We start from the raw sequence: 24,749 nt of genomic DNA, 5'->3' as shown, positions 1-24,749 counted from the left end.
AGCAAGGATGTCTTACTGCAGCTGTACAGGGCCTTATTGAGGCCACACCTGGAGTATTGTGTGCAGTTTTGGTCTCCTTATCTAAGAAAGGATATACTTGCCATAGAGGGAATGCAGCAAACGTTCATCAGATTGATTCCTGGAATGGCAGGATTGTTGTATGAGGAGAGATTGGGCTGACTAGGCTTATGTTCACTGGAGTTTAGAAGAATGAGGGGATCTCATTGAAATGTATAAAATACTAACAGGGCTGGACAGATTGGATGCAGGGATGATGTACCCTCTGGCTGGAACGGTCTAGAACAAGGGGTTACAATCTCAGGATACAGTGTAGTCCATTTAGGACTGAGCTGAGGAGAAACATCTTCATTCATTCATGCATGCAAGGGTGGCCACAGCAGTGTCCCAGTGATATGACGATGAAAACCTACTTCGCGCAAAGGAAGCAGTTTACCATAAACGGCAATTCCAGACTCACTCCGGCCAGAGACCTTGGAAAGAATATACCAGGGCCACATGGGCAGCATGAAATGCAGAGCATTGAGCCCAGTCTTCCTTGTGGTGGTCAGGAATACCAAGATCTGTAGAGTAAATAATTTTTCAGTGCCAGGTGTGCACTGTGCACAGACCAAAGAGAACCCTATATCCTACTCATTCCCATCCAGACCATGGAAAATCTGGGAATGCTTCTGTTTATATTTAATGGAAATTACTTTCTTATTCTCTTCGATTACATCTCCAGGTGGATCAAGGTTAAACGTCTATACACTATGACCACTGAGATAGTCACTTGGGCTTTGAAGAAAGTCTTTGCAACTCACGGCATTCCAGACCAGGTTGTTTCCAATAATTGTCCGCAATTTGCCAATGACTGCTTCACCCATTTTGCAGAGAACTATGGGCTTCTACATTCCATAAGTTCCCCGAGATATCCCCAAACCAATGGCGAGGCCAAAAGGGGCGTCCACACTATCCAATTAAAGAAGAACGAGGATTTTCCAATGATGCTCTTAACGTTCAGGTCTACTCAACTGCAACATGCGTTGGCGCTACCAAACTGCTGGGCAGAAAGGTCCGAATGCAGCTTCCCATCTGACCTAAAAATAAAATACTTCCAGGGCTTGTAATCCAGGATTATCAAAGAGTTCAAGAACGAGAGCGGTCCTATTGAAAGCAACAGGCTTCTGACTATAACCGGAGATGCCGCAACAGGAAACTATCCAGGTTGATGGAAGGAGACAAGGTATGGGTACGAGACCAAGGCAAAGATGGGGTGATGGTCCAGAGAGATGACAATTAGCAGAGATCTTATTTTGTACATACCTCAGAAGGTACTATGGAGGAATTTTACCTCTATTCCTCAAAGACGACAGTCATACATTTGGAAGAACCAGATGTTGAATCAGAAATCTCTTTGAAGACCAAGCAATTCAAGAAAAAGAAGTTCAAACAGAGACCACTGATCTTCCAAGTCTGACAAGAACACGATCAGGGAGAGTTGTGAAGCTTCCGAAAAGATTGAATCAATGAAGTCAGAGTCTTGGGGAGAGATGGGGTAGTAAGTAAATATGAATGTAGAAAGAAAAGAAAAAAAGTCTATGGACAAAGGCTTGTGGGAGTTGTAGTATTAGGGTTGAAAGGGTTAATGTGTAGGATTGTGTAAATAATGATGATGTAAGAGACAAATGTCCAAGAGTCGAGAGGGAGAATGTTGCTAATTTAGCAGAGTGACACCTAGTCATGTAAGTTTGTATATAGTTCTGTTGAATCTAATAAACCAGTTATTGTTTAGACATACCAGTGCCTCAGCAATCATTCCTCAGCTAGACCAACCAACATACAAAGCAGGTCAGATACTGGTGCTCATGTTCATTAAAGGGAAGCATTGAGACGGGATCTGACATGTATTGAATCACTGGGAACGAGTGGCTGGCAGCCTGTGCAAGTGGCAAGGGTGACACAGGTGGCAACTCACCGGAAGGCAAGTTTGCACACAAGTTCTGCAGTGGAGGACTTAGATGAGGACTTAGATGAGGTTGGTATACAGAAAAGGGCCGATGGGCATGCACAATGAAATGCTTGATGCATCAGCAAGCCTGCCAGAAAGCCTGCTGTCACTATCAAGGAACATGTGAGAGTCTGGCACCAACTTGCCACAGGGCTTTAGGCAGAGCTTGGAGCCCATCCTGTGAGCATGGAAGTGATGGCCATGTCCATGGGATCTAATATACAATGGATGATATCTAATCTATGCAACTATTGCAACACAAGCAGAAGCCACCCAATATCTGAGCCCCAGTGGATACTTAGACTGACATCATGCTATCTGAGCTTGCTGGCATGGAGGATCATAACTGCAGGTACTGTAACGTATTGAAATTGCATTGTGAATTTGTCCACTTGAGGCCACCAAACTCACATGTACTAGCAGAGGGACTGAAAAGAGATTAAGAAGGATCCACGTTTGAACAACACATGCAGCAGTTCTATTTCTTACTGAATCTGGCAAAATGTTACTCTTTCACGGATACCCGTATTCTTTCAGGGTATCACAGCAGTCCATACATCTGTCCTCCAACAGATTATTAAAACTAATGAGGCATTTGTACTTTTTTCTCTTTAAAGAGTTGCTCATCATCTAGATTTCCCAACAGTTTTTGATTCCTTAGAAATGAGCAACCCAGTGGTGGCAAACTGTTTGATTGATTTGAAGAGCACAGAATAATTAGCAGGATTCTAAGTCAGCTGTTTTGCCGTTTTCTTTCTGTAGAACTCCCTTTTTGCCTGTAGTAGTTTGTAATTAAGATGATGATTGACTGAACTAAGATAAGTTGTATTTTAATGGTGAATTGCATGAACTATTTTATTTTCAAAACTAGCTGTATTGCTTGGTTCAGTGGTAGCACTCTCAGCTCTTGGTCAGAAGGCCGTGAATTTAAGCCACTCTCCAAGACTTGAGTATGCAATCTGGATAATCACTTCAGTGAGGGGGTGCTGAGTTGCTGGAGATGTTTAGGATGAGACATTAAACCAAGGCTCCATCGGCCTGTTGAGGTGAACGTAAAATATCCCAAAGTATTAGTTTAAAGGGGAGCAGGGAATGTTCCCAGTGTCATGGAAAACATTCTTCCCATGACCAGAACAAGTAAAAACGGATGTCTACTCGTTTATCACATTGCTGTTTGTCCAATATCAGATGAATACCATGTTTACCAATGTAACAACAATGGCTATGTTTCAAAATAATACAAAGCTTAGGAAATATTTGGAACATTCTAAGTATGTGAAAGGTTCAAGTCTTTTTTTACAGAATGGAAATGAATACTGTAATTTTGAAGGCAAAAGTTGTCATTAAAGAGAACCATGTACCTTTTTGATTGTGAATCACTTGTGCCTTGCCCACAAGTTATCTTTCTGATTTTTTTATGATAACGACCATATAATCATCTGTAATATAAAGTAGAATTTATAATATTGAGCTCTAGTCGTGGAGCTTCAGGCACCTGGAGCATATTTCCGATATAGTTTCAGAATCCTACACTGTTGAACAAACAGAATTATGAATTTGTAGCTCCCACTTGCAATTCCCAAAAGTGCAGTTCCTTGTTGGCATCTAGATGAGAATACGGAATTGTCTGTATTAGAATTCATGCACGGAGGTGAACAAACAGTGCAGGATTTTCTATTCATTAAAATTAAATTGTGGGAAATCCTGTGGGGCTTGCTGGTCTCCTTGGCTGGCTCATGTGTTCCGCTCTGAACTCTTCAATCTCTTCTTTTTGCAATGCTTAAAGATCCCACAAGAGACATGTCGACAGGCATCAACATTAGGTTCCTGTAATGATCTTGATAAACTGGACAGGCTTCTTACCTAAAACAGATAACTTTATTACAGAGCTCATTTAGAAGCTACATGCTTGAACCAGGTCCATGACTAGAAAGCTCTGCCCCCGATTTACACACGCTTAGGGCTCATTCATCAGTACAACCACGTGACCCCTAAAGGCAGTAGAAAAGGTCATACCTACAATCACTACATTTCCTACCCCTTTTAGTTTTTTTACATTTCCTATTTGCAAAGAATACTTTAATCCACAATATATACATATATACACAGGTCATATGACTAAAGATTAAGTCTCTGAGGTGGTTTTTTAATTCAGTCAGAGCGGTGTAACTCTACTTGATTGATATGATCAGGAACTGCAGCATCAGGGACATCCTTAGACAGTGGCAGTTCAGGATTAGGTAATTCAATAGAGACATCAGGTATGTCTATTCTAGGTCAATCTGTCACCTCAGAGGTTAAAGGTTCCACACCAATTACAGGTGGAATAGCTGGGTGTTGGAATTATCTCTCTAGTCCTTAGATGATCCGTATGTTTTTGAAAAATCTGGTCTTCCACTTCCACTTGGAATGACAGGGTCCAGTTTCAGAGACAATTATACCAGGAATCAAACCGGGTCCATTTCCAAAATTCCACACAAAAACTGTATCTCCCACAGTAAATCTTTGAGCTTTGCTATGAATATCGTGATTCGCTTTCTGACTACTCTGATTCTCCTCTACCTTCCCCTCTAAGTTCAGAAACACCAGACTTAACCTTGTTGGTAGGTGGCGTTTCATCAATAATTCAGATGGTGTTGAACCCATAGTTGCATGAGGAGTTGTACGATAATTGAGAAGAAAACGTGAAATTCAAGTTTTTAAAATACCTTCAGATAATTTCCTGATTTGAAAGTTTGCACAGCTCTTTCTGCTAACCCATTTGATGAGGGATGGTATGGTGCTGTTTTAATATGCTTAATTCCATTTAAGCTCATGAATCTCTGAAATTCTGTACTAGTAAAGACAGTATTCAAAACAAAAAACACTGGTGCAGCTTTTCAATACTTGCACGTGATGTCAGTGATCCAACTTCATACACATCCAATCCGATGCGCATTGCATCAATGATCAATAAAAACATGGTACTTAAAAATGGTCCTACATAGTCTATATGTAGACCAACCCAGGGTTGACCAGGTCACTCCCACAGATGCAGTGGAGCTGAAACTTCTGTTGTTGCTGAGACTGGAGACTGTGCTTGACCATGCTTTCAATGTCCCTGTCTATGCCTGGCTGCCAGACATAGCTCCGTGCAAGCATTTTTACCTTCAATATGCCTGGATGGGCACTGTGAAGCTCTGTCAAGAGTGGTTCTCTTCCTTGTGAAGGGACGACAGCTTTTGATCCCCACAAGAAGATTCCATCTTGACAAGTTAACTCTGTTTTACGGGCATGGAATGGTCTCATCTCTTCAGACACTAGTGAATTCAACCATTCTTGTAATATCGGGTCTCGAACTTTTGACAAAATTGGATCTCTGTTTGTCCAATTCCTTATTTGCTTCACACAGACCAGCGAAGAGTCCAAGAAATTCAGCATAACCACAACTTCTTGTGGCACTGGAGCATGTACAATGGTATCTGGTAATGGAGGGTGACTGAGTGCATCTGCATTTTCAATATGCAATCCAGGAGGGTGCACAAAGGTATACTCATGCACAGATAAAATCAAAGCCAACATTGAATTCTTGCTGAGGCTATTGGCGGAATGGCTTTATCCTCACTGAATAAACCCATTAATGGTTCATGGCCTGACACTATGGTGAAATGTCATCCATGCAGATACTGATGGAATTTCTTGACTCCAAATATTACTGATAAAACTTCTTTTTCAAGTTGTGAGTAACCCTTCTCGGCTGCAGAGAGGGTTCTGGAGACATAGCCGATTGTCTTTCAGAATCATCTTCCATTCTGTGTGACAACACAGCTCACACACTGTAAGGGGATGCATCACAGGTTAATATTAATTCTTTTGATGGGTCATAATGTACCAGTAGACATGATCAATGTACTAGCTTCTTAATTTTTGCAAGGGCTTTTTCTTGCTGCACATTCCATGACCAATGATGGTTCTTTTTCAATAATAAGTTTAGAGGTCCTCATACTGTTGACAATTTTTGCAAGAAGCAACTGTAATAATTTATCATGCCCAAAAAAGACTAGAGTTCAGTGACACTAGTAGTCCCTTTGATTGCCCCGACTTTCTCCTCTACTGGATGCAACCCTTTGGCATCCACTCAGTGACCCAAGTAAATGACTTCTGTTTCCAGGACTGTCACTGACCTCATCTCCTCTGGGGACCTTCCTCCCACAGCTTCCAACCTGATAGTCGCCCAACCTCAGACGGCTCGCTTCTACCTCCTACCCAAGATCCACAAACAGAACTGTCCCGGTAGACCGATCGTGTCAGCTTGCTCCTGCCCCACAGAACTCATCTCTCGTTATCTTGACTCCCTTCTCTCTCCCCTTGTCCAGTCCCTTCCCACCTACATCCGTGATTCCTCTGACATCTTACGTCACATCAACAATTTCCAGTTCCCTGGCCCCAACCGCTTCCTCTTCACCATGGACGTCCAATCCCTCTACACCTCCATCCCCCACCAGGATGGTCAGAGGGCCCTTAGCTTCTTCCTCGAACAGAGGCCTGAACAATCCCCATCCACCACTACTCTCCTCCGTTTGGCTGAACTTGTTCTCACACTGAACAATTTCTCCTTCAACTCCTCTCACTTCCTCCAAATAAAAGGTGTGGCTATGGGTACCCGCATGGGCCCCAGCTATGCCTGTCTCTTTATGGGGTATGTGGAACATTCCTTATTCCAATCCTACTCCGGCCCCCTTCCACAATTCTTTCTCCGGTACATCGATGATTACGTCGGTGCTGCTTCGTGCTCTCGTCGGGACTTGGAAAAATTTATTAATTTTGCTTCCAATCTCCACCCCTCCATCATTTTCACGTGGTCCATCTCTGACACTTCCCTTCCCTTCCTTGACCTGTCTGTCTCAATCTCTGGTGATAGACTGTCCACCAATATCCATTACAAGCCTACCGACTCCCACAGCTACCTTGACTACAGCTCCTCACACCCCGCTTCCTGTAAGGACTCCGTCCCATTCTCTCAGTTCCTTCGCCTCCGTCGCATCTGTTCTGACGATGCTACCTTCAAAAACAGTTCCTCTGACATGTCCTCCTTCTTCCTTAACCGAGGTTTTCCACCCACGGTCGTTGACAGGGCCCTCAACCATGTCTGGCCTATCTCCCACGCATCCGCCCTCACGCCTTCTCCTCCCTCCCAGAAACATGATAGGGCCCCCATTGTCCTCACTTATCACCCCACCAGCCTCCGCATTCAAAGGATCATCCTCCGCCATTTCCGCCAACTCCAGCATGATGCCACTACCAAACACATCTTGCCTTCACCCCCACTGTCGGCATTCCATAGGGATCGTTCCCTCCGGGACACCCTGGTCCACTCTACCATCACCCCCTACTCCTCAACCCCCACCTATGGCACCACCCCATGCCCACGCAAAAGATGTAACACCTGCCCCTTCACTTCCTCTCTCCTCACCGTCCAAGGGCCCAAACACTCCTTTCAAGTGAAGCAACATTTCACTTGCATTTCCCCCAACTTAGTCTACTGCATTCGTTGCTCCCAATGCGGTCTCCTAAACATTGGAGAAACCAAACGTAAACTGGGCGACCGCTTTGCAGAACACCTGCGGTCTGTCCGCAACAATGATCCAAACCTCCCTGTCGCTTGCCATTTCAACACTCTACCCTGCTCTCTTGTCCACATGTCTGTCCTTGGCTTGCTGCATTGTTCCAGTGAAGCCCAACGCAAACTGGAGGAACAACACCTCATCTTCCGACTAGGCACTTTACAGCCTTCCGGACTGAATATTGAATTCAACAACCTTAGGTCCTGAGCTCCCTCCTCCATCCCCACCCCCTCCCCCTCTGTTTCTTCCCCCTTCCTTTTGTTTTTTTCCAATGAACTATATAGATTTTGCTTTTTCCCTCCTATTTCCATTATTTTTAAATATTTTAAAATCTTTTATGCTCCCCCCACCCCCACTAGAGCTAACCCTTGAGTGCCCTACCATCCATTCTTAATTAGCACATTCGTTTAGATAATATCACCAACTTTGACACCTATGTGTTCTTTTGTTCTGCTGTCTGTGACATCTTTTGATGATCTGCTTCTATCACTGCTTTTGCCTACAACCACACCACCCCCCTCCACTTCTCTCCCCAACACCCAACAGCAGCCCCCCCCCACCCCCCCACCCTCCCCAAAACTACCTTAAACCAGCTTATATTTCAACCCTTCCTGGGATTCACCTAGTTCTGTCGAAGGGTCATTAGGACTTGAAACGTCAACTCTTTTCTTCTTCGCCGATGCTGCCAGACCTGCTGAGTTTTTCCAGGTAATTCTGTTTTTGTTTTGGATTTCCAGCATCCGCAGTTTTTTGTTTTTATATAAATGACTTCTGTCACTTGGGCCAGCTTCAATTGTGCACCAGTTTCCAAAAATCTTCTTAAAACCTCTTCAAGGTTGGCCAAATATTCGGCTTCAGTTGATCCTGTGATCAGGACAGCATCCAGGTACACTACTACTCGAGGAAGTACTTGCAATAGACTTTCCATGGTCCTTTGGAAGATTGCATATGCAGATGATACACCAAAGGGAAGGTGTGTACATCGATACAGGCCCTTGTGCATGTTGATGGTTACATATCCTCTAGATGTGCTGTCCAGCTCTAGCTATTGGTATGCATGGCTCATGTCCAGTTTGGTGTAGGATTTTCCTTCAGCTGGCTTAGCGTATAAATCTTCAGTCCTCGGGATAGGATATCTATTCAGTTTAGCTGCCTTGTTCATGGTTAATTTGTAGTCTCCGCAAATGTGAATGGTCTGAACTGGTTTCATGACAGGCACTATGGGAGCTGCCCCTTCCAAAAGTTGGACTGGCTGGATGACACCTAGCCTCTCTAAGTGGCACCATTCTGCATCCACTTTCTCCTTTAGGGCATAAGGCACAGGCCTGGACTTAAAGAACTGGCATGTCACCTCCTAATCTGCATATATTTTTACTTGTAAGCCTTTTATCTTTCCCAATTCGTCTTTCCTTAACAGCTCAGGAATTCCTCCAGTCCTCACTTAAAAGATTTCTGACCAGTTGTGCTTAATTTTTTGTAACCAATTACAGCCCAGAAGACTGGGTCCTTCACTTGTCACTATGATAACTGGAAGCTGGGCTGTCTATTGCCCATAGGACACAGGTAGAGTAGTGATGCCCTTTATCTGTATTGACTTGCCAGTGTATGTCTTCAATTGAATTGTGGTTTACTCCAGATTCAGTGGCTGGGTACCTTCATTTAGGTATTTAAATGTATGTTCTCCCACCACTGTGGTCAAGGCTCCTGTGTCTACGTCCATAACTAGAGAGTTCCCATTCACCTGAAGGGTGATGATTATTGGTTTAGTTTTTACTGCCTTAACATTCTATAGGGAATAGATATCAGTATCAGCAGCTTCTGGCTCTGTTATATCGTGCACTTCAATCGTCTTGGTCTGTTGTCTGATTGGCTGTCTCAATTTTGCCCTGCATTGCTTTATTACGTGCCCTTTTTTGTGACAGTAATGGCTTTCTGCCTCCTTAAATCTGCAGGTTTCAGGTACATGGTTACCCCCACATCAGTAACAAGGACGACATCCAGCCTAGGTTGTACACTCAAATCCTGGAGCAGGACTCAAAACCACAATCTTATGTTACAATCTTGGTAGAGACCAGTAACTTTTTTTTTGAGTAGACAAATCTAAAATCACAGTTATTCACTCAGAGGATGAAATCACAATGTTCTAAGGTTTAAAACAGGAGAATTTCTATTATACAAGAGTCATCAAAGCAAACCCTAAACAAAATCTACCCTATTCTTTTAATATGATTAATATGAGTTGAACATGAATTAACAGGTAACTAGTGGTCAAATGTAAACTATAAATTGAACAGTAAATGGCAGATACAGCTAAGAAAGATCTTACATGTTGGCTCAGCAATCCACTCAGATTGTAAGGATCACACTCAGTCACAAAGACCTTCAAACTCTGTCTTCCTTATGAGGAAATTCAGCTTCTTCTTGGAGCTATTCTGATCCCCATCCGACTGCAGCATAAACCAACACAAGGTCCACGAGCACAGTCTTCACCACACATAGCCCGTCTGCAGAACCTGTATAACTGGGCCTTCAAGTAACAGAAACAGCTTCAGCAACTTATTCTCTTTGCTTATTCTAAGCTTCTGAATCTAGTCTCTTCTTCTCAAGTCTTCTTCAGCTTACCTGTTCTGCTCCAGTGGACCCAACAACTGCTACTGAGCAGTCTGGACTGATCTGTGTCCTTTTATATCTTTCAGTTTTGATTTCCCAAACTCAGCTTGCTCCTGATTACCTTAGCGACTGTTTCATTTCTAGATTTACCTTTTCTGCTTCCCTTTCAGTTTTATTTTCAGTTCAGTTCCTGTTTTGAGGTAGGGTCTGCCTCAAAAACATACAAATTAAATTTAAATATATAGATTCCCTCACACTTCTGATTCAGAGGCAAGAATGCTACCCACTGAGCCACAGCTGACACAGTAGAACAAGCATAGAGCAATGTGAATATTCAAATTATTTAATTACACTTTATAATTGAAGTCATATTGCTTTAGGTCAATATTAAACTGATTACTTAAATATTTTCTTATCAATATAATCATACAATGGTTACAGCACAAAATGAGGCCATTTGTGGTTCTCTGCAAGTGCAATATAGCTGGTCCTCGGGCCCCCAGTCTTTCCTATAGCCGTGCAAAATTGTTCTCGTCAGATAATTATCCAAGTCCCTTATGATAGCCACAATTGAATGTGCCACCACCATACTCACACGCAGTATGTTCCATACCTAACCACTCACTGCATAAAAAAAGGTTTCCTCTTATCTTCATTGGTTCTTTTGCCAATCACCTTAAATTAGGTCCTCTAGCTCTCAACCCTTTTAACAAAAGGAACAGTTTTACTCTACTCTGTCAGGGCCCCTCATGATTTTGAACATCTTTATCAGATCTCTTGTCTACCTTCTCTGAGGAGAACAGCCACAGCTTCTCCAATCTATCCACGTGACTGAAATCATTCATACCTGAAGCCATTCTCTTAAAACTTTTTTGCATCCTCTCTAATGCCTTCACATCATTCCTAAAGTGTGGTGCCCAGTTGGGCACAATAATCAAGTTGAATATTTAAGTATTTAATTAAAGTTCACCATAACTTTCGTGACTTTGTACTCTATTTATAAAGCACAGGGTCCCTTATGCCTAATTAGTCATTTTCTCAACCTGCCCTGCTGCCTTTAGTGACTTGTGCCCATAGAGTAGAGTAAAATTGCCCTAGGCCCCTCTGCTCCTGAATCCCCTTTAGAATTATAACCTTCATTTCATATTCTCTCTCCTCATTCTTCCTCCCAAATTGTATCACTTCATACTTCTCTGCATTAAATTTCATCTGTTACACATCTGCACATTCCACCAGCCTGTCTATTACTATCTAAAGTCTACTACCATCCTCCTCATAGTTCACAATACTTCCAGGTTTTGCATCATCTGAAAATGTTGAAATTGTGTCCTGCATTCCTAAATTTAGGCCATTAATATAGATCAAGAAAAGCAATTCTGTCAGGCCTCCCACAGAACTGACAGGAGTTCCCCACCAGTTCTCCAACTGGTGAGCAAGACCACAAACATGTCCATTAAATCCAACCCCCTATATCTAAGGAATAGGAACATAGGACTTAGGAACAGGAGTAGGCCATTTGGCCCGTTGAGCTTGCTCCATCATTCAATTAGATAATGGCTGATCATCTACCTCAATGCCACTTTCGTGCACTATCTCCATATCATTGGGTCTCCAGAAATCTGTTGATTCCTGTCTTGAACATTTTCAATGACTGAGCTTCAAAAGCCCTCTGGAGTAGAGAATTCCAAAGATTCACCACCCTCTGAGTGAAGAAATTCTTCCTCATCTCAGTCTTAAATGGCCTACTCCTTATCCTGAGATTATGTCCCCTAGTTTTAGACTCACCAGCCAGGGGAAAAATCTTCTCTACTTCCACCCTGTCACACTGTAAGAATTACGTAAAGTTTCATTGAGGTCACCCTTCATTCTTTGAAACTGTAGGGAATACAGACCCAGTTTCCTCAATCTCTCCTCATAAGACAATCCTGCCATCCTCGGGATTAATCTGGTGAACCTTATCAACTTTAAGAACAGCCAGTCTTTCTAATACCTCCTGTTTATCAATTATAGCTCATCCAGTATCTCAACTGCCTCCTCGTTTATGATGACTTGGACAGTACCTTTTTTCTTCATAAAGACAGAGGAAAAATACTCATTTACTACATCAGCCATGCCCTCTGCCTCCATGCATAGGTCCCCTTTTTTGATCGCTCATTGGCCCCCAGCCTCCATTTCCTCACCATCTACTATTTATGTGCCTGTGGAAGATTTTTGGATTCCATTTTATGTTAGCTCTCAGTCTCTTCTCATGCATTCTCTTTGCTTCACTTTCATTTTCCAATCCTCCTCTGAACTTTCTACATTCATCCTGGTTTTCACTTATATTATCAACCGGACATTAGATATTTTTTCTGCTTCATTTTACTGTCTCTTTTGTCATCTAGGGAGGTCTGGCTTTGTTTGTTCTACATCTGCTGCTCGTGGGCATATACCTCAATTGTACCCAATCTATCTCTTTTTTAAAGGCAGCCCATTTTACTGCTACAGTTTTTCTTGCCAATCTTTGATTCCAATTTCCCTGGCCAGATCCATTCTCACCCCAATGAAATAAGCCCTCCTCCAACTAAATATTTTTACACTATATTGCACATTGTCCTTCTCCATAGCTAACATAAAATGTACGATATTATGATCATTGTTCACTAACTGTTCCCCAAATGACAGTTGATCTATTTAACCCACTTCATTCCCCAAAATCAGATCCCCCCAATGCTTCCTTGCTTGTTTGGCTGGAAACATTCTGACCTAGAAAATTCTCCTGAACAAACTTTAGAAACTCATCCCCCTCTCTGCCCTTTACACTATTTTTGCACCACCTATGTACTGTCCATGCAAATTTGTTCTTCCATACCTTTCCCATTAGTTGGAAGTCTATAGAATAAATCCAGTAGTGTAATACTATCTCTATAATTCCTTAGCTCTAACTAAATCAATTCTGTCCTTGGCCCCTCTAATACATCCTCTCTCTCCAGCATTGATTATACAATCCTTAGACATTACAGCCACTCCTCCTCCTTCCTTTGTCCCCTATTTTTTCTGAACACCTTGTATCCAGGAATATTCAGTACCCAGTTCTGCTTTTTGACTTAGATATTTGTTGCCAGTAAAAATACATGAAGAAAAATAAATGATCCCAGCACAATCACCCTTTGTGGTCTATTTGCCCTTTGTTCATCCACAGAATTGACTGTTGGGGCACCAATTTTCATACTAAACTGGCTGTTGTTTTAACAGTTTTTCTCTAGCAAGCTATGAAATATCAACTCTCCTTCCTAGAGCAACAACAGAGCTCATGAAATTATGCAGTAGCAAAAAACCGCCCGCAAACTGTAGCGAGGCCTTTACTGCAGCAGATGATCAGGTATTTATCAATTGCTATTACTCCTCAGAAATGGACAGGGCAAGATACTTGGGTGGTGATGTGGAATCAGAAATCTCTCTATCAACAATCTTGGTATTGGAACCTCTTAAAAATATGCAGGCTGAAGCAATAGATCTTTAAAGATATCCCGGGAGCTTAGTCCTGTTTCTCATTTTTATTCATTCATGGGATGTGGGCATCTCTGGCTAGGCCAATATTTATTGCCTATCCCTAATTGCCCTTGAGAAGGTGGTGGTGAGCTGCCTTTTTGAACCGCTGCAGTCCATGTGGTGTAGGTACACCCACAGTGCTGTTAGGAAGGGAGTTCCAGGATCTTGACCCAGTGACAGTGAAGGAACGGCGATATATTTCCAAGTCAGGATGATGTGTGGCTTGGAGGGGAACTTCTGTGTGGTGGGTATTCCCATGTGTCTGCTGCCCTTGTCCTTCTAGATGATAGCAATGGTGGGTTTGGAAGGCACTGTCTAAGGAGCTTTGATGAGTTCCTGTTTTACTCATCTTTCCCTCTACCACACCCCCACACCTCCCCACTACCCTAAATCTTCCCCTTTGGCTTGGTATATGTTCGATTATGGTTCAGAATTTTGAGGTGATAATTTGATGCTACTTTAAATCAGGAAAAAGATTTACATTTGCACACACTGCTTATTAATCTCTATTTCCTGTTGCTCAACTCTTTCATCGCACTTTATTGTTAATCTTTTTTTATATAATAAATTCTCTGTCCACGTTTTTAATGGCAATTGCTTGTGTACACATCACTGTGTAATTGTACAATTTGGCCACAAGGTGGCCTTTCTCCCAGATGTCACAGAGTCTTTCAGTGTAAATTTTTGATCTGAAATTTTTGATCATTAACTGTAATGCTTACCATCTTAGTAGCCTGTAGTCAGTAGTTTGCAGTCTAGAGTAAGAGTCTGTAATGTAGAGGCAGGGTTTTCATTGTTAGCACATAAGTGTAGCTGCTGATAAAAGCAAAAGCTGCTGAGTTTCTTTGTAAATAAATAGAATGTATTCTATATAGGCACCGTCTACTGACCTGCTCATCTGTGGTGCCAACTTGGTCACCCTGAAACAAGCATGCAAACCAGATCCATTAGTCCAACTAAACTAGTGACTAAGGATCCAACACTAAGTTTTTTTGTGTTATGGTCAGCTGGAAGTGGAAGTGAACGAAGAAATAGCTCAGATGTTATTCTATCAACAGCAGTTGGAGTCAATAGAGAAAGGAATCCAGCTAGTTCATACTCATATTAACAATGCACAAATGCAAAGGAGACAAATCCAGATCAGTAATTAAAAGCCGAAAAAAAAATATAACTGATTATGTTTCTTTTTTTAAATTTAAGTATTCAATGCTTTCTCATAAAGAAATAAACCCAGGAATAATCTCATACCTTTTCATTTCTGTTTATTTCAGAAAAGAATAACCGAAATTGCAGATTTAGAAAACATTGAGGAACCCCAGTCAGTGAATATTCCCACGCCAGTGTCTTCATCAGTTATGAATTACGCGTCTTTAAGTATCAAATCTGTGCACACCATGTTTTAAATACTGCACAGAATATTCAGGTGTTAAGTTTTATTCACTTATTGTTGAATGCTTTCAGAGACTTGATGCATGAAAATAAATCAGTTTGTATAAGGCTGGGTGATAACTGACTCCTTTCTATCATGAATGCAAGTTTCCTTCTTACTTTTAACTAGAAAGAAGAAGCCCGAGATGCCCGGCACAGAATTGAGCCTGTAAAGAATAAGTTGGAGCAGGCAAGAAAGGAAATGGTTGAGCACCAGAAGAGAATGGATGTGGCTGAACAGTAGTGCAAAGAGATAAAGGAGAAAGATCGTTCACTAGCAGAAGAAGCTGACTCAATAAAGGTGCAAACTAATTATACAATGTTTTGCAAGCTGTTATGGATTTTTCTTGAAAAATAATTAAAGATACGTATTCTCCCAACAGGAAGAACAAAGTAAGATAGACACAGAGGTCAAAAAATATAAACACCATAAAAGACATTCCGAAGAGGAAAGAAATTGACATTTGAAACTAGAGAAGAGGTTGGGAAAGAAAGAAAACATTTTAAAGGTATGCACAGATTTCCCCATTTAGACCTGTTTTACTTTAAAGCAGTGATTAAAGCGATTGTCCAGTAAGAAGGCAATACTGTATTGTGAAATATAATGGAGGAATTTAATTTAATAATGCAGTTGATTTATATAACGTGCTCTCATATTGAAATTTCTCAAAGCACTTGAGATAATAAACTTTGAAGTCCTGTCAGTGACTTATAGGTTGAAATTTAATTTGTGCATATTGCTGGTGTGAACAATGGACAACTGGAAATGTTGCTGACTTGTACCCTCAAAGTCTTCCTGTTGAAATACCTGCGTTTGAATCACGGTCAGTCTCTGATAGAGTGTCTGCCTGTGTGTTACATAGACAGCTGCCAGGATTTCTTTAAACACTGCAGCTATGTAAAGGTTTGCATCTCACGTTGACCAGCAAGCTTGCAGCCTGATTTTACAGCAGACAGTTGGGTGGGGATGTATTACACCAGTTTTACACTGATTTTACAGCAGGCAGTTGGGTGGGGATGTATTACACCGGATGTGCTTTAGCAGCTGTCCAATTTTCTTCCACCATTTCTAGCGGAAAATAGAAGATCCTAACCCAGAACGGGCAATTAAATGATGTACTGTAGTAATGATATAGTGACGTCATATGTCCCCCTTTTATTTTTATCACTGGCCATGTTAATGGCATTCACGGCTTATAAGGCAGGCAGCCAGACTGGTGAACAATTACAGAAAAGCAAGAAATGAATTTAAAGGGCCCAAGAAATAACTTTCCAATGATTCACAGAATTCTTAATTCTCTGTAAATTTTGGAGATTTTGTCTGCTGCCGGTAGCTGCTTACTGCCTACTTTTGCATCTTTGGGTGTGAGGGTCTCCTTTTATCTCCCCATCATTTTAAAGAGATTACAATGAGGGTGAAATTCATCTTGAACTCTGGTGTAAAAAGCGTAATAGTGAACTGGCAACCTGTTTTACATCCTCCCTGGGCAAGATGTAAATTAGGTTGACCGGTTGGTATCTCATATGCATATTTCGAGGAAGAAGAGGGGACATAATGGAGGGAGGCCAGGCTGGCCGAGCAGCACCAGAGGGGCATAGGACCTATTTGATGGTGCTCTCGTGCTAAAATGCTCCTAAGATGCTGTGGATGCTGGACTACATAAAGGAAACTATCAATGATATATACTGTACATTGAAACCTGACCAACAGCCCAGCTCCATTTTAGGCCATCCATAACATGCAGTTGTGCACAGATGTATTAAGGAGGTCGTTGATGTATTGTTTGCTAGACTAAGCTATTTCATTCATTTCACCACAATAAGCAGCAGCAGCATGATTGAGCACTATAATTTTATAGTGTGGCAGAATTCCTGAAGGTCCAAGCAGTGATAGATTCTATCCACTTGGCCATTTGTACTCCCTTCATCAATCCTACCGCCTACATCAGGGGTTCCAAAATAGTAGGTTACGACCCCCAGTGGGGCCGCAGCTTGAGCTTTTGGTGTCACCAGCTTTGAGGCAGCAATGGTGGCTGTGGAGCTCGACCTGAGTTTTGACAGCTGTGAGGCCCCTTTAAATGTTCAGGGTGTTTTGCTGTCACTGGCAGTGATTTAATTGTCTGTTCTCTGAGGCCCGATTGCTGCTACACCCGCAGCCTGTAAAAAGGCAGGTCTTTGCTTTTTTCAGTACAACCCCCACTCAATAATTCCCCTCCCCAGCCAAGCAAACCGCACCTCCCCCACTCAATAACTGTCCAATGCTGCCACCCCCCTCCGCCCCGCTCCATTCCCGCCACACCCTCAACCCCTGCTCAACAACTCTCTCCCCTGCTCCCTGATTTTCATTCTGGGGTCACACAAAGTCTGAGGCACTAAAATTGGGTCACATCAGGAAGAAGTATGGGAAACATTGACCAACAGAAACAGATTCTGTTTTCTGAATGCCTGACCGGATCGTATGTTGTCGGGTGGACCTCAGGAGATTAGTATTGGCTGATGATACCTGTGTGCTTTGACACTACATCAGCCGAGCACTGCTATTAGGAGGTTCACAGCACACTTTTGGAATGCTAAGGACATGTGTCAGGTGCCTGGAATACTCTGGGACTCCTCTGTAATATTGTCAAGGATTGCAATGGTGCCTCATCGTGAAGGCCTTGGAGACAGAAGGCAGCCAAAGACAGCAGGGACCATTTGAAGGAACAGAAACAGCCTGATCGGTTGTAGAAGGTATTGTTGGTTGCAAAGGATTTTCATGCTACTCTAATAGAAGAAATTTTCCTTTGACATCCACACGTGGCTAAGTTTGTCAACAATCCAGTTTACATCTTTCCTCTTGGCTTCGCATATCTGTCACCATCTGAAGAACCTTCCCAAGCACATCCAGTCAAAGCACTTGATGAAAGCCACTTCTAAGCCTTGATGGCAATAGCACAGTGGTAACCTTTACAACCACCGACTGAGGCATCCCTATCCTGGGACAGGTTTGATAGTCTATCTGCAGGAGTGTGAATGGTTCTGTTTGATGTCTGGGATGAAAATGTTGCATTATTATCTTTGGTTATTAATTAGATTTTGTATTTCTAACAGCAATGCACACATGGGGTAACAGGTTACAGTCTATTATTTCTAGCTATCATATACAAGATGCAGGGGATGATGTTAAAATCTGACTAATATTCACACCACTGGTATGGCAGAGACGTGTGTTGTTCTGGAGGTGCTTACTATGCATGGTTTGATTGATCTCATTTTACCTGAATGGTGTACTCTCTGGGAGGTCTTTCAAAGTATTTGGCATAGACCAATGGATTAACTCATCCCACAACTCTTAAATATTTAAATATTCTAAGTGGCCAATAGTGGTTCTGATTGACAGTCTCTGAGTTGCAGGATGACAGGACAGTGGGTTTTTTTACATTCACAATTGAGCTGTAACTTCCAAGCTCCCCAGCATTGGATTTGGGGGTGCCCCAAAGATGTGCTGGGGAATCCCTCTGGGAAGTTCCCAGGTAAGGGCTTGCATGGCAATTGCCCAGAAGTGCCCACTTCCTCTTGACAATTGCACTGCACTGAGAATGATCTGAAATTGTGGTTTAAGTTGCAAACTTTGGATGGTTCCATGTGGGTTATTCCAATAGTTACCCAGGAAAAGTTAGAAAGATTAAAACCTCTTCCAACTTCCGGGTAACTATTGTAAAGCCCCAGACCGACCCCACGGGACTCCCTTACACCCCGACCCTCCCCCATGGGACTCCTTCCCCCCCAACACCCCCCACGGGACTCCCCCCACACCCTTAACAACCCCTGAACTCAGTTCCCCCATCCCACAAACCCCCAACCCCATCCCGCCAACCTCTGACCCCCCACTCCCCCAACCTCCAACACCCACCAACCTCTGAACTCCCAACCCCTACCTCCCCGACCCACGAGCCTGTAACCTCCAACCCCCCGAGTGCCGTAAAAAAGGCGGTGTGGCCTCCTTGAAACTGCTGAACCTGCAAGGCACCTTTCCTTGCAGGCCCCAAGTAGCTCCAGCAAATGGAAGTGTCAATGTAATTTTCAAGGGCAGGTATGTAGGTATTTATTTCTTCGAATTCCTGCAGGCCATCTCTTCCTGACGCTAGTTGGAATTTATGGCCCAATATGTGAACATCGCTGGTAAAGTTAGCGTTTATTTGCCTTCCCTCATTCCCCTTAGGAACGTGATGGTGGTCCCTTTCGTGGACCAGGAAAGTCCGTGTGGTGAAGCTATGCCTACTGTGCTGTTAGGTAGGGAATGCAAGGACCTTTACTGAGCATCAATGAAGAAATGGCAATATATTTCCAAGTAAAGATGGTGTGTGACTTTGAGGGAAACTTCCAGATGGTGGTGTTTCCATTCATCTGCACCCCTTGATCTTCCAGGCAATGGAGGTCATATGGGTTTTGGAGATGTGTTCAAAGAAGCCTTGGCGAGTTACTGCACTCTGTCTTGACGGTGGTACATAGTGTAGCCACTGTGCGCTAGTGGTGGAGTGAACTAATGTTTAGGTAGTACAGACTGATTTGCCCTGGATGGTGTCAAGCTTCTCAAATGTTGTTGAAGCTGCACTCACCCAGGCAAGTGGAAAGAATTCTATCAGACTCCTGACTTATGCCTCGTACATACGGAGAGGCTCTGACCTACGCTTGTAACCACAGTTTTTACATGGCTGGCCCAGTTAAATTTCTGGTGAATGGTAACACCTAGGATGTTGATATTGGGGGATTGAGTGATAGTGATGCCTTTGAGTGTCAAGGGCTGATGGTTAGACTTTGTCTTTTGGAGATTGTCACTGCCTGGCATTTGTGTGGTGTAATTGTTACCTGCCACTTATCAGCCCAAGCCTGAATATTGTCCAGGTCTTGTTGCATGCAGGCAGTGTTTGCTTTGTTATCTGAGGAGTTGCGAATGGAACTGAACACTGTTCAATATGATCTAATGATGGAAAATCTTAAATGAAGCACCTGAAAATGGTTGGATCTAGAATTCTACTCTGAGGAGCTCCTGCAACAATATACTGAGTTGAGAAGATTGGCCTCCAAAAACCACAACCATCTTCCTTTGTGCCAGGTATGGTTCCAACCAGTGGAGAATTTTTCTTCTGATTTCCATTGACCTCAATTTCACTTGGATCCTTGATACTATCCTCAGACTATTGCTGTCTTGATGTCAAGGGCAGTCACTCTCATCTTTGGAATCATCCCCTTTGTCCATGTTTGGACCAAGGCTATAATGAATTTTGGATCTGAGTATTTCCCCGGAACCCAAGCTGAGCATTGGCGACCGCTGCATGAAAACACTGTCCATGCACCTTGCATCGCTTTGGTGAATGAGAGTAGATTGATAGTAATTGGCCAGATTTTGGATTTGTCCTGCATTTTGTTGACAGAACATGTGGGTAATTTTCCACTTTATTGGGTAGATGCCAGTGTTGTAGCCATACTGAAACAACTTGGTTAGGGGCATGGCTGGTCCTTGAGCACAAGTCTTCAATACTACAGCTGGGTTGTTGGCTTTTCTTCATCCAGTCCACTCAGCTGTTTCTTTGTATTACATGCAGTGGATCAAATTAGCTGAAGACTGTGAGGATGGGGACTCAGAAGGGAACCGAGATGGATCATTGCCCTGGCACTGCTGGTTGAAGGTGGCTAGAAATGCGTCAGGGTTTCTATTGCTCTCATACACTGGGCTCTGCTGTCACCGAGGATGGGGATGTTCAGGAACCTCCTCCTCCTCCTGTTTTTTGTTTAACTATCCATCACCATTCATGACTGGATATGGCAAGGTAGCGGAGCTTCGATCTGATTAGTTGGTTGTGGGATCAGATAGATCTCCTATGGCATACTCTTACTTGTGTGTAGTCCTGTGTTGTAGCTTCACCAGGTTGGGACCGCATTTATGGGTACAGCTGGTTCTGCTCCTGGCATGGTCTTCTACACTATCCATTGAGCCAGGCTTGGTCCCGCTCACCAACAAAGTCACCCAAGCTCCAACAGAGGCAGGCAAAACTGCCTGAATGTAATAAATGCAAATTTTACAGTTCAGTCTCTTTCTCAAAGCATTCACAGCTTTTTGGAGTGGGACAGTTTGATATACTTATCAGTAAAAACTGAATAGGCTGAAGCTCTTTTGTTTTGTTCATTTATTGGATGTGGGCATCGCTGGCTGGGCCAGCATATATTGCGCATCACTAATTGCCCTTGAGAAGGTGGTGATGAAGGTGCCTTCTTGAACCACTGCAGTTCATGTGATGTAGGTAAATCCACAGTGCTGTTAGGGAGGGAGTTCCAGGATTTTGACCCAGTGACAGTGAAGGAACGGCGATATATTTCCAAGTCAGGATGGTGAGTGGCTTGGAGGGGAACTTCCAGGTGGTGGTGTTCCCATCTATCTACTGCCCTTGTCCATCTAGATGGTAGTGGTTGTGGGTTTGGAAAGTGCTGCCTAAGGAGCCTTAATGAGTTCCTGCAATGCATCTTGTACATGGTACACACTGCTTCCACCATGTGGTGGAGGGAGTGAATGTTTGTGGATGGGGTGCCAATTAAGCTTTTTCCCGAATGCTGTCAAGCTTCTTGAGTGTTGTTGGAGCTGCACTCATCCAGGCAAGTGGAGAGTATTGCACCACACACCTGCCACTTATCAGTTAAAGCTTGAATATTGTCCAGGTCTTGTTGCATTTAGACAGGAATTGTTTCAGTATCTGAGGAGTTGGAAATGGTGTTGAACATTGTGCAATCATCAGCGAATATCTCCACTTCTGACCTTATGATGGTGGGAAGATCATTGATGAAGCAGCTGAAGATGGCTGGGCCTAGGACACTACCCTGAGGAACTCCTGCAGTGATGTCCTGGAGCTGAGATGATTGACCTCCAACAACCACAACCATCTTCCTTTGTGCTAGGTATTACTCCAAGCAGCAGAGAGTTTTCCCCCTGATTCCACACATTGACTCCAGTTTTGCTAGGGCTCCTTGATGCCACATTCAGTCAAATATGGCCTTGATGTCAATGGCAGTCACTCTCACCTCACCTCTGGAGTTCAGCTCTTTTGTCCATATTTGAACCAAGGCTGTATTGAGGTCAGGAGTTGAGTGACCTTAGCGGAACCTAAATGGAGTGCCAGTGAGCAGTTTCTTTAGATAAGAGATGGTGAATGGCTAATAGAGGTCTTTAAGATAATAAAAGGGTTTGATAGGATAGATATAGAGAGGATGTTTCCACTTGTGGGTGAGCCTAAAACTAGAGTCCTAAACATAACAAAGACGAAGAGCAAATTGAGACCTTTTATGTCAGGGCTTTGCCCTTTCCCCACTGCCCTGAATTGTCCTAAATGGCCATGGAACACCCAAACTCAGGGTTTCCTGAATTAACTATTATTGGGTTGCACCAGCACCTTCCTTGGATCAAAGAATAAGAACCTTTTAGATGTGGCTTTTGAGTCAAAGGCCAGGACTGCAGTTGAGATTTTCAGACCAGCAGCTACACTTTTTTTTCAAAGCCTCATTCACAGGACATGGCACAGCTAGGTCATGTTAAATGGGCTGAGGTATGAACTTGAATCTGTGCGCATTACAGGCGTAGTGCAACTTGGGTTGCAGCACCTGATGGCACCCAATATAAAACCCATCACCCTTGTATCAGATGAGGATCAACATTACAACACTGCTGTCAGTCAAAATTCAAGCGCACTGGCATCCATGATAACCATAAGACCATAAGAGCAGACGTAGGCCATTTGGCCCATAGAGTCTGCTCTGCCATTCACTGAGATCAAGGCTGATCTGATAATCCTCAACTCCACTTTCCTGCCTTTTCCCCATAACCCTTGATTCCCTTAATGATTAAAAATCTGTCTATCTCAGCCTTTAATATACTTAATGACCCAGCCTCAACAGCCCTTTGTGGTAAAAAATTCCACAGGTTGAAAACCCTCTGAGAGAAGAAATTCCTCCATATCTCTGTTTTAAATGGGCGACTCCTTACTCTGAGATTATGTCCTCTGGTCCTAGACTCTCCCACAAGGGGAAACAACCTCTCAGCATCTACCCTGTGAAGCCCCCTAAGAATCTTATATGTTTCAATAAGGTCGCCTCTCAGTCTTCTAAACTCCAATGAGTACAGGCCTAACCTACTCAACCTCTCCTCATAAAAAAAATCCCGCCATATATTTTCTTATTTCAACCAGTGCTTCCCTATTAGATGTTGCACCACTCCTCCACAGCCGTGATGCTTAAATGATAACTCTCCTGTCAATGTCAGTTCCAACTGGTTTTCAGGGGTAACTTTAACCAAACCACTGGGTGGGAAGTGGGTAAGGTCAGGTCAGGTGTTCCTTTTACACCTCACTGACTTCAATGGAGAGTAATGTTGGGCTCTGTATAAAATGGACAAAACCTGCCAATTTCCTGGCTGCTGGTTTAGGTTAAAATGGCCCCTTCAGTCTTATCTCCCCCTAGTTGTCTTACTGCAGTGACTCTGATTTTCATCACTGGGAGCCTAGTCTGAAATTGGGAATTTAATTATCACCAGTGCTGGAGCAACAGGAAAGTGCTGGGATGGATCCACCAATTTTTCAACATTTGCTCTGCTGGGAAGGAATCCTGAGAGAACACTCAACATGGAGATACTATCTTTATTCAGAAGCAGAATCAAACATTTCCCATCTACTCTGCAATTTGATGCAGAAATTAAAGTTATGATGGCGCTGGATGAAACACAGAACCATGGTCAGATTCAGTTTTGGTTTGCTGTTTCAAGCGCTGTTTCCTCTTTGCCCATTTCTTATGTTCATGTTCATTCCAGCAAGATGTTGCTAAAACCAGGCAGTTTTGTATGCAGTGATTAGAAGCCACCAGAATTCCCATGAGCATTGATGTGGAGATCAATTTCCTGAGGGAAAGGATCAACATGGCACGAGAACGTCATGGCAACAATTAGGAAATTACAAGGCATTTGTCATGTATAATGCACATAAAACCCTGTTGCCATTTATTGGAGCACTATCCTTCAATTCTGCACACCGTGGACTGTTAAAAAAAAAATGCCAGGCAGATGCCTCACACCCCAGCCCTGAGAAACCTCTTATCTGTCTCCTTTGGCCTCCTTAAAAAAAGTTGTCCTCTTCTTTACAGATCCAACTGGGCACCTCCTAGAAGCTGGTGCACTCCTTCATCCTGGCTGGCTGGCCACCACAAACATGCCACATCCCATATTGGCAAGGGGAGTGCAGGCTCTCAGCAGAAGGCAGTTTGTTGTGGCTGGAGATTGTGCAGATTATCCAGGTTCTGGCCTGTTTCTGAACTGTTCAAACACAACAGAAGTTTAGTAAAACAACAGATGGCTCCAATATGTCCAGCTATTGTGCTGCATTATCAGAAGAAATTGTATCAGCGGAGAGCGGAAATAAGAAGGACAATGGTCACCCTTTTACAGAAGAAACCAACTGTCTTAGCAGATATTTCTATGATGTTTTTAAAAGTCAATTGAATTGCTACCATGGCAGTTCTCGAGTCACTGTTCCCCCTAGCACCTATCAGTGATG

General features: G+C 43.1%; 1 long non-coding RNA gene across 1 annotated transcript in view; it reads left to right on the top strand.

Annotated features, from left to right (window-relative positions):
• The window catches only part of LOC121278093, a 70,555-nt gene that overhangs the window by 8,432 nt on the left and 37,374 nt on the right, over positions 1–24,749 (top strand). The window contains exons 2-4 of the long non-coding RNA XR_005943049.1: positions 15,024–15,175; positions 15,311–15,481; positions 15,564–15,689. This is a non-coding gene — a long non-coding RNA (uncharacterized LOC121278093). The remainder of the gene's footprint in view (positions 1–15,023; positions 15,176–15,310; positions 15,482–15,563; positions 15,690–24,749) is intronic.

Source organism: Carcharodon carcharias, chromosome 5 (genome assembly GCF_017639515.1).
Source record: "Carcharodon carcharias isolate sCarCar2 chromosome 5, sCarCar2.pri, whole genome shotgun sequence".
In the NCBI taxonomy this organism is placed as follows: domain Eukaryota; kingdom Metazoa; phylum Chordata; class Chondrichthyes; order Lamniformes; family Lamnidae; genus Carcharodon; species Carcharodon carcharias.
Note: the sequence above shows the minus strand (reverse complement) of the source record. Positions and strands in the feature narration are given on the sequence as shown.